Genomic DNA, 15,177 nt, shown 5'->3' on the forward strand with positions numbered 1-15,177 from the left:
CTTTTTTTTATTTTGATGGGTTTAATCTCCGTCAGAAAGGAAATCTTAGCTTCAGGCAGATTTCCATCCATTTTAGAGCCTCCTTCATGACAGCCATCTTGCCCAAGTGAGAGCAAGTCTTGTGGGACCAGGGTCAGACCTGTATGAGAGATTAGAAAACTGCTCAATTTGAAATCCCACCGCTGATTTGCTTGTGCAACTTCGTGGCTTAGTTTGGGATCCCATACTTTTCAATGTAAAAATCAGACGAAAGATTCTGCAGCATCAGTTTTTATAAGGTCAACAACAACAGCAACTGTTTTGGACATCCGTGTCTTGGACTAGGCTGAGCATACCTCACAAGTCAGAGAAGCCTGTCTTTCTTATGGCGTTACCAGTCAAGCCTTATTTCTCTGATTGGCTTCTTTCTGTTGACCCCTGCACTGTTGTATATGTGCCCGTGCTTGCACATACAGCTTAGGTGTGTTTCAGTGGTCGAGCTGGTGGAGAGGTACTTCTTGTTCTTGCAGCCCAACGGGCTGTGCTCTGTGGAATAACCCAGTGGCAGTGTGACTTTCGAGTCAGGATTTTCAGTCTCTCTGAGCTTCTTTATCTGAGGATAAGCGTTGGTGTGATATACTTGCAGCTTGTATGGTTTACTTCTGTGGAGCCGTACTGGCTCACATGTGACAGCTATGTCCAAGAAATGATGGGACGGGGCCCAGGAAGCTATTGCCTAATTGGAAAGATTTTCTTGATATTTTCCCCTTTGTACATAGGTAGTTTTAGTAGTACAAAAAGCCACTGTTTAGATAAGTTCTCCATTGTTTCTTCAGGGTGGATATTTCCTTATCAGCGCTCTGGACAGCATCGGTCATGTGGCAGTGGTAATAGCCTCCTCCTACACCATGACATTTTAGCCATGAGCTACTAAAGCCGTGGTGGTGGTTTCCGGTACTTGATGGGCCTGTAAATAATTCTTCTCCCCGCTGAGTTTTGCACACTGACCTTTCTGATCCTAGGTCCTCACCCATCTTCCTCTTCACTTGTGAAATCCATATGGTCCCTAGTCCTTTAACTGGCCTCTCTTTGACTTACCCAGTTTATGCATGCGCGTGCGCATTTACAAGTTATCTTTAGCAGTTTATGGAGATTAAGAATCTAATTGTACCACAAGGACATGTGCTCAGCTGTGTTCACAGTTGTCATTGTTTGTCATAGCCAGAAACTGGAAACAACCTAAATGCCCCTCCACCAAAGAATGGATAAGGAAAATGTGGTACATTTACACAATGGAGTACTACACAGCAGAAAAAAAATAATGACATCTTGAAATTTGCAGGCAAATGGATGGATCTAGAAAACACCGTATTGAGTGAGGTAACCAAACCCAGAAAGACAAATATATATACTCACTAATAAGTGGTTTTTAAACATAAAGCAAAGAAAACCAACTTACAATTCACAATCTCAGAGAACCTAGACAACAATGAGGACCCTAAGAGAGACACACATGGATCTAATCTACATGGGAAGGAGAAATAGGCAAGATCTCCTGAGTAAATTGGAAGCATGGGGACGAGGGGAGAGGGTTGAAGGGGAGGGGAGAGGCAGGGAGGGAAGCAGAGACAAATGTAGAGCTTAATAAAATCAATTTAAAAAAAGAATTCAGACATTCCTTTCTGTCTCCCTCAGTGTGTGGTGTCATATTTCAGGTACTGAGGACAGTCGTGACCAAATGCGGAGCTGAGGAGAGGATGCTGATTTTGGGGTGTTTATCCTCCTTTTACTTCTCAGTTTTCCTGCTTTTCCTTTTCTAGCTGTAAATTAGAAGAGGCCAGGCCTTCAGAATCCATCCTCTCAATTTATCTTTGGAGGCAATGAAGCCTGAGTGATTAAGTCTATTCTCTGATGTCCTGAAAGAGTTAAATGAAGTCTACTTTTTCCAACATAAACTTCTGTACCTTTTTCTCCCGAAGGTCCACCACAGGGTCACATTTGTGTGCAAAGCAGCAGGTGCAGGCCTTGCTTCGTAAGGAGTTGTGTGTGTTCGGTGCTGGAATCTCAGAGATAGCTCCCTGAGGTTACCGCACTGCCAGGAAGTCTGATAGTTGCCCTTTGTTATGAGCTTCTGGTTAGCACAAGCTTAGATGGAGGGATTCTTATCTGAATGCCTACAATAGAAATACGTGTGAAATGTAAATTATGTAAATGGAAGCATAGAAATGTGCTAATTACTGTATGATATTCTTTCTAGTGATTGCTAACTTCCTTGACCAAAGTTGGAAACAATCTATATCTATATCTATATCTATATCTATATCTATATCTATATCATCTACATCTAATCTTAGCACCATCATCTGGGATAAAAGAATACTACTACATGTGTGCAGTTTTCTCTTTTTCTCTTCCCCTCCCCCTCTGGATCCTGTCACCAAGGATGATGAAGAGCTCCTGATCCTTTTCTCTCTGCCTCTGGAGTGTTGCCATGACATACACGGGGTGCCAATCCCAGATGGTATTTGTGTATGTTGAAGTATTTTATAACCTTGATAGTAGTCTAGACTAATGGACAGTAGAAAGAGACATAAAACCTCATCCCCCTGGACTCTAGTTGCCTTAGCCCTTAGTCAGTGTCTTGCATTGCTTACTTTATTCTGTCCTCAGTTAGAGTTTAGCTTCAAGGGAGAAACACCACCGTTGCCACTAAGTTGTGGTGTTCAAAGATTGGTCCGTGCATGATTTTAAATTCATCTTCGTCATGTTGCAGAAAGACTTAAGCACACAACCTTGATCTGAATTAATTGCTTTCTTTTGATCCCAGGTGAACAGCACCGTGTTTTGGTTTAAGTCGTAAGAACCAGATTGGGATGGGCAGCCGAGATTGGGGTACATTTCTCTTAAACACAAAGAGATCTAAAGAACAACAGTGTACTTTATTTATTGCACTATTGGATTGGTTTAGGAAAGTTTTTCATAGCCCGTTCCTGTTGTTGAATTGAGCTACCATAAGGAAGTCTGCCTTACAGTCAAGTCCATCAGCTGTTCTGTTAGATAATCGTCTCTAAGAAGCTTGGAAGCTGTTTGCGAGAACAGGGCATTTTAAGCACAGCTGATCCGTCTGAGGAAAGAAAACATCAAACACACAGCACACGGGCATGCTTCTTGCCTTGCCTTCCGAACTCTGCCCCACTGGGTCCCTTGTAATAATAACATATCACCCCCCCCCCCGCCTTACTAGGGGAGGAGTGCATCTTCCCGCTTTACTTCTCTTGCTTTGGCATTGGTGTGGTGGGGAGCTAGAAGTTTCTTTCCCCCGTAGTATTGAAATACCCCTTGAAGGTTTTTTGTTTTTTTTTTTTTTTAGTCCTTCCAGAATTTTCTGTGCAGGGTTCATGGCATCATATACGTGGATGATGTTTGGGCTACAGTTTGTACAGTATATCCCATTCACTTCCTTGTCGTACATAGTTGTCCTGCTTACAGAGTAGACACTGCTTTTGAACAAAACAAAATGAGATCATACCCAAAGTATGGCTCCACGTATCTTACCCTTTTGTCTTCGACATATATAAGGGAAACAGTTTCTTTTTCTTTTCTTATGAGGATCATGGATGTTGTTAAATCTCTCCTTTAAGAGTCAATACTGACGCTGGGGGTGGTGGTGGTGGAGGCAGTGCATGCCTTTAATCCCAGCACTCGGGAAGCAGAGGCAGGCAGATCTCTGTGAGTTTGAGGCCAGCCTGGTCTACCAGAGCTAGTTCCAGGACAAGCTCTAAAACTACAGAGAAACCCTGTCTCAAAAAACCGAAAAAAAAAAAGAAGCAATACTGACTTCTAACACAGTCTTTGAGAATATTCACATCTCTCCTCTTTGAAGCCAACTTTGCATTTCATCAAATAGGAAGGGTGTTTGCTGACTGTAATGACTAGCCTTGGCTGTCAACCTGACACACCCGGAAAGAAGGGTCCTCAGCTGAGGGATTGGCCTGTGGGGGCCTTGTTACGTTGGCCTATTTGCAGTGAGAGGCACCATTGGCGCCCTCCCTCGGCAGGTGGGTCGGGCTGTGAAAGACGTTACCTGCGCGTGAGCCTGGGAACAAAGTAATCCTTCCACTGGCTTCTTCTTCTGTCTCCTGCTTTGAGCTCCTGTCCTGGCATCTTTTGATAATGGACTGTAACCTGTAAACTTAAAACACAAAACAGGAAGCAAAAACAAAGCTGAAAACAACAACAACAACAAAGACAACAACCCGCCCACCCCAAGTTGCTTTAGGTCACAGCATAGGAAGCAAACTAGACCACTCATGGGTAAAACAGTCACTTCTGGAGCATTCTAAGTGATGGCTGTGTGTTGGATTCTGTGCTCTGTTGTGGACGGCAATGGTGAATTAGTCATGGCAGTGAAGGACAGACCAGTAAATAGGTCACGATTTATGATTAGCTATGTCCAGGTTTATTGTGGAAACAAAGGGAACAGCTGTTGTAACATCGTGGGGTTTAACTTGAAGGAAAGGACCACAGAGCCGCATCAAACTGCTTCAGTTCCTGCAAGTTTTCTTCTCTCGAAACATTTTCTGTTTAGTTTCCTCTGTGTCTTGTCTGGGATTTTGTCCCTGTGATTCAGAAACTTTGCTTTGGGAAGGGAGGTGGCTCCCTGGGTAAAGCTGAGCTTGAATCTCCCACATCGACACCAAAAAGTCAGTTCAGCCTTTTGCAAGAATATGGAAAATAGTGGTCATTTTAAAGTCCATTTCTCTTTCCTGTGTTACATGAAGGAAAAGAAGTTGCCTTTTGGAACTGCTCTCTTAAATCTTTTTCCTTGAATGTTAGGTTTGTGTGTGTGTGTGTGTGTGTGATTTCCTCCAGAAATGAAGAAAATAACCCTTACTTCACGGGTTGTTCTTGTGGGGTTCCTTATAAACTTAAAGCATCTTCCATGGGTATCAAATCTTGGTGGCTTCCTGAGAAGATGGTGTTCCTGCCCTGTGGGATGGAGTGTGACCTGTAGAGTTGTTCTAGGATCACCTGCCGACATGCAACCCAAAGTTGAAAATGTGTTTTCGCTGTTGTTGTTATTGTTGTTGTTTTTCTCTTTTCGAGACAGGGGTTGCCTATGCAGCAGCCATGACTGTCCTGGAACTTCCACTATCGATCAGGCTGGCCTTGAACTCAGAGATCCATCTGCCTCTGCTGGCATTAAAGGTGTGTGCCACTACAGCCTGGTGAAAATGTGTTTTGTCTACCACGCTGCTGCATGCACACAGGTGACCCAAGAGTTTCAGCTTTGGGCTGGTGGAGAAAGATGAGTATGTTTTAGAGCATCTTATTAGATGCAGGTGTCCTCTCGTACCTGCTACAACAGATGAACAACAAATTTTTGGATCCCTTTAATTTTTGAACTTTAGTCATTTAAATATCAAATATATAATTTTCTAATCTGCATTATTATTTCAGGAAGCTAAGGATTAAATATGACAGTGTCCTGAATATTTTTGAGAAAAGATTCACTCTCCTTCTTTGTTATCTATGTGTTTATGTGCACATAACATTTTATGATCTGTGATTTTTACCTTGTTACTGGCGTTTGGCTAATGTATATGCCAAAGGAAAAGGGGCCTCTCCTACAGAATGTGTTCACTCCTTGTGAATTGGGACAAGTGGCTGGGACTTTCTGAAATCTCAGATGACTCAGTTTTCCTTTCCAGTTTACTCTCATTCTGTTCGTTTTCACTGAGCATGTTCACGCCTGACACCATGATGTAATCATTCTGATTTTGCAATATTTTAAAGTGGAAGGGAAACATTGTGAGAATTATGGCAGTTTTCTTGAGACCGGACACTCCCATCATATTTTACAGTATTGTTTGAAAGATCTACCAGAAGACAGACAGACAGACAGACAGAAAGACACACACACACACACACACACACACACACACACACACACACACACAGAGAGAGAGAGAGAGAGAGAAAGAGAGAGAGAGAGAGAGAGCAGTGCCATTTGGCTGCCTCTTGTTCCTTTCCTGTCTCCTCCCTTTGTCTCCAGATGCTTCAGCAGATGGCTGGGTCCAAAGCTCTAAATTTGTACCTTGTGTGACCTTTAGCCCAGAGAAAGGCAACTCTTTTCTGCGGATAAACTTCCTGGCCATTGCTGGTAGACCTTTTGTCATTTGTTATGAATAAATTTAACTCTGTGGCTGTTCCTCCTGAGGCTTAAATAGCACAGTGGGCTTCCAGCTAGGCGCAGCTTTCCTTGGGACCATAGCAAGTTGTAAGGATGAATGTATCAGTACTGATTGTGCTCCCAAGAGTGCCGGGGTCCTGCAGCACATGCTAATACAGGAGAATCTGGGGACCCCTCTGCTTAGATTTGGCCTTTGAATTTGTTTTCAGGCTGCAGAGCAGAAGAGGGCACGGGCCTCAGAAGCAGGCAGGTTTGCGTTCTGCCTCTGCTGGGTTGTGCATGGGCAGATCTTATAGCAGCCTGGATGAAGAGATCAGCTCAGTCTGTTGTAGTCTGTGGTGTAATTTAAACATTATTGTTATTTCCTGTTCTTGGACATTATTAATAGTTGTTCAACAAATGGCTCATTCTTAAATGTCTGTATCCAAGGACAGGGCACGGGGACTAACGAAACAGAGCGAGTATGCCAGCAGACAGTATCAGAAAAAGACCCACAGGAATAGTATGGGACCATCTTTACAATCCACTGTCTAATTCAGCACTTTCCGTGCTTTTCAGCTATTGCTGGCTGACAATACAGAGGCTGCCAATTATATCCTTGTTTGTGGCAACTCACTTTATAGAAGATGTCCTAGATTTTCATATATGCATGGTCTAAAATGCTCAAAGGTGGACGAGAGAGACAGGTGCAGCTCTTCTGGGAGGTAGAAAATAAACCCACCGTTCCTTCTCTTTCTACCAGCTGGCTGTTTGGGACAGGAGGAAACTTGGGGAAAGTCAATGAGAGGATACCGTAACAGCCTGGGCTGCTCTTTGAAGACAGCCTGGGCTGCTCACTAGCTGTGCTCAGGGGGCAGAGGTAAACTAGAGTCAGTGTTTAACCCGCTCACTACTGTCTTCTAGTCTTTCCCGAACAGCTGCCTCCCGCACATCTGAGGAAGAATCACTGTAGACAGCAATGAGGGAGAATTAGTCTGATGTAGTCTGGAGAAAATTTGTGTTCCACCCTATTTTCCATTGGCTTTTGAAACTCTCCAAGGCGAGATGAACAATGCATTCTTCCTAACATGATAGAGGAAATGGGTACCGTTAATGTCATGTAAGGAGAAAGCCCATTTTGATTAAAAACAGAAGGACATTTGTAAGGGGGCACTGGCTGGCTACAGACGAGCCGAGGAGTAGGAAACTTAACTGTGATTATGCTATTGAGCTTCTGAGAGGCACTCTTCAAGCTGTTGGAAGTGGCTAATTAGCACAGACTCCATATATAAAAACACCCTGCTCTAGGGCAACAGAGAAAGGGTGCTGGCGCTTCCTATGGTCTGCATTCTGTAGTAGGGAGGCATGAAAAGGGCAAGGAGTTTCCACAGGAGACCAAGCCAGTCTCAGATGCGCAAATGTCGGTGGGCGTGGGTGGGTGGAGGCGCTAGGAGTTTTGTATGATCTGGTGACCCTTTGAAGAGTGCCTGCTTGGGGGCTCATGTTTCTGCTCGCAGCCAAATCAGAATTAGAGATTTTAATCCCTTTGAACCAAACTAGGTATATTATGAGAATTAGACATTTGATCTCCTGGATTTTATCAGGTAATAGAAACTCTAGTCTTTCCTCAGCTTTGGCATAATCTGGACCCTGGCTGGCCTTAGATTGCATTTTTTTTCCTGAAACAATTAGGTGATGCCATGCTGACTAGGAGTTGCTTCAGCTTCAGGGTCTTCACAAAGTCTGAAGAGCCCCTGCTGAACACAGCAGTGTACCGATTAACTGGGCTACCTCCTACCTATCCAGAGGGCTTGGCATTGCCTTTGGAAGATGACTTTTTTTGTTGTCCATCCAGGCAGGCAAGCTGAGCCACTTGAATTATTTATGCTGTTTTGGGTAAGCATAAGCTGTTTATTCAGAATGCTAGGGCCTGGACTTGGGTGGGAATTCTTTGGTCAGCCCAGCTGCAGGCTTAGCATTAATTTGATTCTAATCCCTAGGACGGCCCCTCTGAACACCTGATTGCTTGTTTTCCACACCCACAAACACATGCTTAGTAATGGCCACCAGGCTCTAGCATTCGGCTTCTGGATTGTGCCCTTTGGATCGCTTGTCCACACCCAAGGTTCAGAGATAGAGAGCTACATTATGGAAGGTGTCCTTATATGCCACACCTCTCTGGAGCATTAGGGTCACACGGATTAGATTTCCTTACCCAAGTGCCTGTATATACATGTATTCCCTCAAGCTTTTCTCATATACCCTTTTAAAGACAATGGGATAGACTATATAAAAAGCTTTGGGGACTGAAGTTCTGTGTGCACCTATAATAATAAAAATATTGAAGTTTTTTTCTCACTACTGTAGTTCAGTACCATCGAAGTATTTCTCACTGTTGTGGTTTGGTACCACGTCTGTTCTGCCACTTGTGTGTAGGACATGTTACCACATAAGACAAATACTTGAGTGTTATGATTGAAGAGCTGATTTTCTGTATGCTCAGTGGGATGCACACTGTATATAAGCAGAACCAAAGTGAGGCCAAATAAAACTGGCTCAAAAATCCCTACTAAGTGATGGTGTATTGTGTGTCAGTAGAAGAGGGAGAAGGAAGTGAAGGGTCTTCTCAGTGTCATGCTGAAGTATGCAGATTCTAACGTGTTTGTTGTTGTTTTGTGAGTAAGGTAGGAATGAGAGACAGTGAGTTTGATTGTTAGGGGGTGAGCAGTAACACTATCTTAACACACTGCATTGGTAATAAATACCAAGTTGCTGAGGTGCCCTGACATTTTCTTGCATGCGACTTTATAAGAACTGGTAGAACCCTGTTTTTGGCTTCTAGAAGTACATCAGGATGCAGAGATGTGGGAAGGGGATCATAGAGCTTTTTCTCAGGCAAGGATAGGCAGTGTGGGATGTGTATATATCAATGACACCCCATTTACCAGAAGATCTGCTTCCCACCCTCATCCCTTTCATGGAAGACACCTCTCTCAGGATTTCTGCCCAGTGTTCAATTTCAACCTTTTCCCACTTCCTTACCTCATTACAAATATTTATGTAAAAACTGATAATTAAATGCTTTCTACAGTAGCAAATCTCAGAATTTCAGTGGCTTGCTGAGTGGCTTGCTTACATGACTGCTCAGAAGAGATATTTGTTACAATTTACTTATTTTTAATTTTGTGTCTATTACTGTTTCGTCTGCATATATGCCTATATACTACATGCATGCCTGGCATCGGCAGAGGCACAGTGGGTAGGTATCAGATCACCTGGAACTGGAGTTATATACAGTTTGTGAGCCACCACGTGGGTACTGAGAATCAAACTTGGGTCCTCCGCAAGAACAACAGGTGCTCTTAACCACTGAGCCATCTCTCAAGCTCTATCCATAGTGTCTATTGGTTGGTGGGTAAGAGCGATTTCTCTGTCTTATGGGTACCTTGGGGTTCCCTGAAGCCACCCTTGTGTATGTACAGGAGACCATGTACACATTCTTTGTGGTCTGTGGAGGGTGGTGGTTATGTACATCAATTCTTCTGGTTTTTGTGGTAGTGATAAATAGTCTTGCTATTGAACCTAGGTCACAAAAGACCTGAATTTTGGAGCAGGGCACACACATGGGTTTATCAGACATTATTGTATGCTTGGGGGGCTAGGTATTGCGTAGCCATTGTGTATCTGATATAGAGCACACCTCTTGGGGATCTAGGCATTGTGTAGCCATTATGTATCTGATATGGAGCACACCTCTTGGAGTGTATTTTTCCCCAACCATGCTTGTTTTCATCAGATGCTCTAAATATCAAATAGAGATGACTTAGTCGTTTAAGAAGAAGAGAATTAGCCATGAAGCACTGGACAAACAAGGGTAACATATGCTTTTGAAGTGAAAAAGATGTTCAAGTTCAGGAATTATACTGTTGAGTCTATGAGCTTGATCCTGATCTACACTACCAGGCTATGGATTTAGAGATGCTGGTTTTGGAAACAGGATTGTGCTCGTCCAACCCTGAGAGTCTGTCTGCTTGAAACTAACAGCCAGTGATTGTCCAGAGGCCCTTGGAAAGAATGCTACATTTAAACAATGCAGTCAAAAGGAGTTTCTCTGGGGTGATTTTTGAGACAGGGTCTCACAGTATTGCCAGGAACTTGCTGTGTCACACAGGCTGCTGACCAACTGGTGATGTACCTGTGTCAGCTGCCTGAGAGCTAGGATCACAAGCATACTCTGCCGTGGCCGGTTCTTGGGAGTTTAGTTTTCTTTCTGTGACAGGGTCTTGTTCTATATACCAGGCGCCTCCTCAATTGTTACTCTTTTTAGGAGGTTGTTTTCTTTAATGAGAGTAACCCAAGATGATCCCAAATCTGCCATGTAACTCGGTTTGGCTTTGAACTTGACCACTCCATCCAATTTGGAGATAAAAAAAAAAGATTTCTATGTGTTTGTGTCTGGATATGTGCATCTGAGTGCGGGTACCCCTAGAGACCAGAAGACGGTGTTGGATCCTGTGGAGTTAGTTGCAAGCAGTTGTGAGCCTCCTGATGTGGGTGTTGGGGATCCAACTCAGGTCCTCTGAAAGAGCACGCAATCTCTGAAGTGCTGGACCAGCTTCTAACTTCCAGTTTGTATATTCTTAAAACACCTCTCACATGAATTGCGTAGCTGATTTTTGGCATTGTCGCCTTTTGGCTATTTCTTAGATTTATGTTCTCAAAGGCCAGGGTTCAGCTGTTTGTTCTGGCCTGCCTCACTCACATTTGTTGTGAAAGAAATTAGAATGTGTGTGGGAATAGAAAATAGCCCCCTTGTGAAATATGCTTGAAGCAAGAGGTGTTTTGTCCTCAATTTGGCCACGATAAATTAAGAGGCATGGAAACTTTGGAAGGTGTTTTTAGAGAAATGTGCCCTTAAGAACTATCTTCTCCTAATGTCACAATGAGGAAGAAGACAGCATGACCAAATGCCAGCATGTGACTTGGGAAAGAAAAAGAAATTTGGGATGGAAAGTGTGGGGGGTGCCTTTAAATGAGACCTAAGCAGGCCTATTAGCCCTGGATTTAATAGACCGTATGTAGGAAGTGATGTCCTAGGGATGGTCATTCTACAATTGAAAGCAGTTGGTCACCGTGCCTTTATAGACCCCAAAGACTGTGTAGATGACTGTGTGTCTCTGCTGGAGTTCTGAGCCAGAGTGGCAGATGGACTAATGTGTTCTTGGAGGAAAGACTGAAAACTGATACTTACCTTTAGATAGACTTGCTGAAGTAGTATTCCTTGGCCTTCAAAAGTGATTTTAGGACAGTTTTCTTTTGAGATGTGTACGATTTTTAAGGTTAGCTTCATGTTCGTCTGCAGTATTGTGTGGACTAGATTGTCTGCTTGCTTTCCTTCTCCTGGGGACCCCTGGATGTGGTCTATAGTTGAATGGCAATGGCAGGCGTATTTGCTTCTAGGAATGGGGTGGACGAAAAGGGCCCTCTGTCTTAGCCACATGTGCTCTGTCTAATGACTGGATAGAGTTCCTGTAGTCTAGTGTCAGGGGCCAGTGCCGTTTTCTGGCTCTTAGAGTGAAGGGTTATAATGGCCAGATGGAGAGCCTGGTGTGTTTTAATACTCGTTCCTAAACTAGAATTTTATTTACTTTATAAAAATGCTTGAATTTTCAGTTGTCCACACCTATGTAGTTGACATATATTTCCAGTTGTTGATATTATGAAGCAAGAAAAGCAGTTCATTTGGGATTGGAAGCATAACCAAGTGAGAAATCTCTCATCTACTGAGAAGAAAACTGAAATTCTGAATTTTGACTGTCTACAGATTGAATGGATCTCTCTCTCTCTCTCTCTCTCTCTCTCTCTCTCTCTCTCTCTCTCTCTCTCTGTGTGTGTGTGTGTGTGTGTGTGTTGCCATGGCACATGAGTGTAGATTTAATGCCCCTATTTTCCTCAGAAGTTTGACTTTGCGGGTAAAAAGTAGACTAAAGATAACAAGTAACACATGGACCTTGACAAAGCTGAGATGTAATCAGAGGGAAGGGCTATTTAAAAGCAGTTTATATTTCCAAAAGGCTAGGAGGATTTTGAATGTTGTCACCAGAAAGAAATGATAAATGTTTAAGGAGATAATATGTTTGTCCTGATTTGAATCTGTACAATATATACATCTATTCAAATCTTCTACGGCTCCCTATAAATATGACAAGTTTTCATATCATTTTAAAATAAGCAGCTGATTGAAAAGCCCACCTTGAAGTCAGTGTCTGAGTGCTTTGGTACACTGAACATTGATTTCTGTCATGAGAAGAAACCTGTATTTATTTATTTTTTAAATCAAGTTAAACCAAGCTTCTTTTTCTTTTACGTAATAAACAGTGGTAATTAAGTAAGACTAGAGCTTTAATGTAATAAAAACTTTTCTTTAATGTTGAAAAATCTTTGGAGCCCTAAAATGACCCTCGTCAGTCTGAGCCTTTCATCTGCCTTCCCGGTCCTGAAGGTTGTCCCTTCGCTTAATTGACAATACTGTGTCTTTGCTGCGGTACCTGGTGGGTGATGGGCACCCATCCTTTCTCCACCGCCTGACCTGAGAAGTGTCAGGGCACACCCTCCTAAAGAGGCTGCCATAGCGATCCTAGCTGGTGAGTTCTCACTGGCATCCTGGGGACGAACTGGCAGGAGGTGAGAGTGGGTCCACCATCCATACATTTTGGTCATGGGTTTGTTTGTTGTTTTGAGCTAAGTTCTCCCTGTAGAGTCTAGGTTGTCTTCAAAGCTGTGATCGTCCTTTCAGGGGGACTACAGGTGTGCACCCTCACAGCTGGGAAACGTCATTATGCCCTTGTGTAATGTACAAGTATGAGCCTGGGGCTCTTTTTTGTTTTATCTATTGATTGATTGATTGAGGCAGGGTCTTATATAGCCCAGTCTATCCTCAGACTGGGTCTGAGGCTGGTGCTTTAATCAGGCAGGTGGCCCTTTCTACGGGGCACTTCTAAGAAAAGCGACAAAGAGTGTGTGGACTTGAGAGACCTGAGTCAGCCTGCCTTGATCTAAGGTTAAGAGTCAGGACTGTTTTGCTCTTGCGAGCTGCGTGCATGCGGGAAGACACAAGAGAGAACTTTGTTAAAGGAACACGCTGTGACTTCATGCTTGCAACAGATCTTGGTTTTCAGTCTGGTCTTTAACTGTGAACTCATCCTGCTCCTTGACAAACAGCCGCTGATAAGGGCAGGGAACAGAGGGCTTTGCTAGATCATAGATATCAGGAATCCTTTGCTGGGCCTTGGAGGAAAAGTTGTGTTTTCTTGGAATGTGGAATTGAGGTGTCTCCTCAGGGCTCATTCTTGAGGGATGAGTTGGTTTTCAGAAGTCGTTCTAGATGTCTATCTTGTGGCTTATAAAGCTGACCATGGTTACAAAATAAAGTGGGATGAATCCTTAACAACGTGTCCCTGTACGTGCTGTGTGTCTGTACCTAAGAATCAGTGTCAGAAAGCAGGGGAAATCGACGAAAGTTTCTTCTGAGAGTGTTCATTAACTTGTTCACACTGTAACAACTAGGAGACTGTTAAGAAGAACCTTCTTATCAAAAGATTTTAAATTCTTATTTATGCCTGAAATACGGCTAAATCTTGTCAGCGTGCACAATGTGGTTAAAGTTCAAACCTGCACGAACTGTAGGAATCTAAGAAAAACTTCCTCCACTCTGACAGTTTTAAGGAGGGAGGTGTAAAGAAGGCAAGATTCTCTTGTATGATTTGGAAATATGAGCTTGGAGCTCTCTTGTTTTCTCTGGTCATCTATCTCTGTCTCAGCTATCTATCCATCCTTCCATCCATGTCTCTGTCTCATTCCTATCTGTCTGTCTGTCTATCTATCTTTCTATCTATCTATCTATAGTCTTGTATAGCCCAGTCTGGCCTTAGCCTTTAACTGGCTCTCAGGCTGGTGTGATAATGAGGAACGTCTATAGACTGCCTAATATAAAGACCACAAAATGAGATGATAAGCCATGGAGTGTTAGAGCTGGAATTGAATTGGTTGTCAGATTATTTGACCCACTTACTCTGAAAGTAAAGCATCTTAGTCTTAATACTTGTTGAGTCTTATGATGTAGCTGGAGGTTAATGTTTACACACATAGCATGCTTAAATATGGGGGCTTTATAGAGAGAGAAGGGTCTGCTATATGGTAATGACAGATTTTTTTTTTTTTTTTTGGACAGGATTTTTCTGTGTAACAGCCCTGGCTATCCTGGAACTGACTCTAAACCTGAATGACCTCAAACTCACAGAAATCCCCCTACCGCTGCCTCCCAAATCCTAGGATTAATGGCATGCCCCCCTCCCCACCTGGTGGTGGTGACAGATTTTGAAGCGGAGGTGTGGTTGTAACTGAGTTCAGCCAATGACGAGGGGCTTGTGGCAGAGCAGTTAAATGAGGTCTGCCTCAGCAAGCAGCTGATCACGGAACCTTGCAGGCCAGCTTGAAGCGCCTGTAATCCAAAGGACTAGATACTAACAGTGGGAGTACTTGCCCTTGGGTTTCCTGTGGTGCTTTTATTGTATTACTCTGTGGCTAGGGATTTTCTGTGTTAAATGTCTGTTGTGGAGGATTTCTGCAAAGGGGTGTATGTGGGATTGTAGGGTAAGCAATGGATGCAGTTTTGGAACCTGAAAGAGGGAAGGAAGAAGGGCTCCTTTGCTTACATGGTCCTTTTCTTTTCTTTTCCTTTCTTTTCTTTCTTTCCTTCTTTCCTTTTTTTTTTTTTTTTTTTTTTTTTTTTTTTTTTTTTTTTGGAGACAGGTTTTCTCTGTAGCTTTAGAGCCTGTCCTGGAACTAGCTCTTGTAGACCAGGCTGGCCTCGAACTCACAAAGATCCACCTGCCTCTGCCTCCGGAGTGCTGGGATTAAAGGCGTGCACTACCACTGCCCAGCGCTTGCGTTTATCTCCCCAGTATCATCAGTTTCCCCAGTGAGCCATGTTTCACCTCAGACTGTGATATGTTGCTATCGGTGCC

The 15,177-nt window shown here is 43.3% G+C and overlaps 1 protein-coding gene across 5 annotated transcripts in view; it reads left to right on the top strand.

The window, feature by feature from the left end:
* The window catches only part of Fmnl2 (formin like 2), a 266,650-nt gene that overhangs the window by 78,687 nt on the left and 172,786 nt on the right, over positions 1–15,177 (top strand). The gene's annotated exons all lie outside the window — the stretch shown is intronic.

Source organism: Myodes glareolus, chromosome 21, assembly GCF_982192425.1.
Source record: "Myodes glareolus chromosome 21, mMyoGla1.1, whole genome shotgun sequence".
NCBI lineage: Eukaryota > Metazoa > Chordata > Mammalia > Rodentia > Cricetidae > Myodes > Myodes glareolus.